This window comes from Pinus tabuliformis, chromosome 5_1 (assembly GCF_031772625.1).
Source record: "Pinus tabuliformis cultivar Carrire ecotype Pingquan chromosome 5_1, CPIR1, whole genome shotgun sequence".
Taxonomy (NCBI): domain Eukaryota; kingdom Viridiplantae; phylum Streptophyta; class Pinopsida; order Pinales; family Pinaceae; genus Pinus; species Pinus tabuliformis.
Genome location: NC_142305.1, coordinates 899,016,097 through 899,019,570, shown reverse-complemented (window position 1 = coordinate 899,019,570; position 3,474 = coordinate 899,016,097).

Below are 3,474 nucleotides of genomic sequence, written 5' to 3'. Positions count from 1 at the left end.
GCAGCTTCCAGGGCGATGGGCCAGTGGTCTGATCCCCCACTGGGGAGAATATCAGAATCAACGGTTGTTCCTTCCAGTAAGATGTTTTCTGAGATCAGAAAACGATCAAGGCGAGAGGCTATCCTGTTTTCTCCTCCTCTTCGGTTGCTCCAAGTGTAGAGCCCATTTTTTGGGGGGATGTCGACCAGTTGAGCAGATTCCATGAAGTCAATGAAGAGTTCTGAGTCTTTGTTCAGGCGCCGAAGTCCTCCTTTTTTTTCCAGGAGGGAGGTGATCATGTTGAAATCCCCTCCCATTATGATCTTTGAATAATTGTATCTTAGCTTTAGCTTCATTAGCGAGTTCAGGAAAGAAATTTTATCTTCTAAACGCTGAGGCCCATAGACATTTATACAGAGGTAGGTTTCAGAGTTACCTGTTAATTGGAATTCTGTGGCGATGTAAGATCTGGTTGCTTCCATGGAGGTGATTTCTATTACACGGGAGTCCCAGAGGGTTGCAATGCCTCCTTCCCATCCGTGACTGGATATGTCTATATATTTAATAGTTTTCCCTAACTTTTTGGTGATATTCTCCAGCTGATCAGTGGCACATTTTGTTTCCTGAATGAGCATAATATCTGGCTTTTCCTGTTGTAGCTTCCTCTTGAGCAGGCGTTGTTTGACGTGGCTGTTAAGCCCTCTTGCATTCCAGGAGATGATTTTCATTGATAATGATGAGGTTATTGGGAGGACAGGAAGGCATGTAAATCCTTCATTTTGCCTGAATTGATCATAAAGATACCCAAATCATGAAGAACTTCTCCATTCGTCCTTCGGCCTTTTTTCTTATTTTGCTTCCGTCCTAATGAATGAAGAAAAAGATTTTTGGATTGGTTACCTGTGCCTTTCATGATTCCTAATCTTTTCTTTTGCTTGTCTAGCACCGCTTGTTGTCTTGCTATGAAGAGGTCGCTGATCTTCTTTATTTCTTCCTCCGGGATATTTTCCAGTCCTTGTGTTCTCCAGTGCTTTTCCATATCTGACAGGTTTACCCCTTCTTTTTCTAGGACTTCATTGAGTTCCAGGTCTTCACTTCCCCCATCGCTTGTTAGCATGTCTGTGTCTTCATCTCGTTCATCTGCTACTTCATGCGTGTGTATTGTTGTGTTTTCAGTGGTTTCCTCTGCATTTGTTGCTCCGTAGTTTGTCTTATTTTTTGGAGGAGCTTCTGGAAGCCTTGTCTCTTTGTTGTGCCCTTCTGAGTCTGCTTCTGAGTCCAGAATGCTGAAGGGGTTAAGAGTTATGCTGGGATCTGTCACTGCTTTGTTTACTCTTTTCCTGTAGGTCCTTTGTCGTGATTTTGGTTTTTTAAAAACCTCTTGGTTCTTAGCTAGCTGCTCAGGTTTGGCTTCTTCCACTGGTTTGATTAATGGGCATTCCCTTACAAGGTGACCGTGTTCATGGCATTTCCTACAGCGGAAGGGGATCTGTTCGTAGTCGATAGCTTGAAAGTAATCTTCGTCTCTGAACTCTAGCCACAGTCCATCATGTAAGGCACCTGAGACATCCATTTCAACGTAGATCCTGGCACAGGAAGTATACTTCCTTTGAATCGTTGCCTCGGAGGCTTTAATGAAGGTACCCAGTCGGTCTCCTATGTGCTTTAGAGTTGCTAAGCCCCAGTAATCTATAGGTAAGGAGAAGAGGCGAATCCATACAGGGACTTGGGTGAAGGTTTCCTTTTCAGGAACGAAGTTTGCCTTCCAAGGCCTCATGTAGAGGCCAGCTGATGAAAGGAAGTAAAGCCCTCCATCGAAGATCCTATCCTTGTCTTCTAGGTTAGAAAAGACAACAGTAAAGAAACCTTTGGCTCCGAGATGAAGTCTTACATCACCTTTTGGCCACCAGTGTTGCTTGATCCACTGGCAGAGAGCTCTTTCTGTTGGCCACAGACCCATAAATTTACAAATGATTGCATGCTCCATCATGTGGTCTCTGTAGGCCTGAATGTCTGGATCTGAGAAGACCACTCTAAGGGCTTCCTTCTTTTTGGGTTTGCAGGCTCCTTGTAGGGTATTTTTAGTGCTGAGGTTGGAAGCTTCCGATTTATCCTCGTTATCTATGGGGCGTTTTCCCTCCCTGTGTTCCTTTTCCTCATCTGAGGGGGCGATTATTGGGTCAGAGTTGTTTTGGCCTGCTTTCGGAGTGTTCCCGTGCTTCTCCTGCATGTTGCTGACTTTTCCTGGCATTTCTGATCCATGATTTGGATCTTTTTGCCCCTGGGTTGCGCTGCCGCTACTTGTCCCAGAGCTATCTTTTCGAGCTTCATACCCAGAGATATTGAAACCCTCGTGAGTTTTGAGTTTCTGCATGACTATTTCCCTGTAAGATGGGGTCCCAGTGGACCCCCCGTCTGCCATTTGTTGGGCCAGAACCCGGCCTCTGAGAAGAAGATCAGTTAATTGATCTCTGTGCGCTGCCAGAACTTTTGGTGAAAACTGTTCAGAAAACAGTGCTAAACCCTAGGCGCAGGGTTTCTCCATCGCCGAGCTGACTGCAAACTTCTTTCATTAATTTCATTAAACAAATTCATTTGTTTACCTTCTTGGAATACCACTATGGCATTGTCATTAGACTTCTGGTCCATATCAACTTCATCTGATTGTTCCAAACCAAACAGAATTTCATCTATGAACTCCTTCTGTTGTAATAGATCAACACCTTCTTCCTCTAAAAGGGATTCTCCATCATACTTCACCTCAAGAGCTTCATTCCTGGTTGTGACAGTTTTACTAGATTGTCCATCATCCTCTACATATCCTGCAAACATACACAAACTAAGAGAATTAAAATCACAAGGCTTCATTGCCTCATCTGCTTCCATTGTCGTCATATCTTCGAATTGTTTTGAACTATGCCAATAGTCCATGAGATCTTCAGCTGATCTCTCATTATCCTCTTCACCCAACATTTCACCTTGTTCTGGTCTACAAATGGAAACTTCCATTTATGCTTCTGCTTCTCTGAGTTCCTCTGGTTCCTCTTGAGCACTCAATATCTGCTCAATCTTCCTCAACTCTTCTGCTATCTCTAAATTCACTTGTTGATTTCTCTTTTCTCGTAGCCTCTGCCACTTTACTCTCTTCCTCATGGTCCAACCATGCTTCTGGTCTTCATCACTTCTCTGCAACATCTCCATCAATATTCCAATCTGGAAATCTATCTCAGCTCTCTCTTTGTCAAACTCTCCTTGACTCATCCTCATGCCATTTGCTTTGGCATCTTTCCTTCTACTGTGGCTTCTTTATGAACCTCTGCTATGACTATCTGTAGTCATCTTCTTCTCCTCTCTTTCCATGAGCTCCTCACTCCTCTGCAACAAGCCTTTGCAACAGCAAGTCCTCCTTACTGCGATCTTACCTCACTAAGCTCTCCTCACTCAGTCTTTTGGTAAGCACAGTCCTCTATCTGGAACCTCCTCTTGAGCAACACC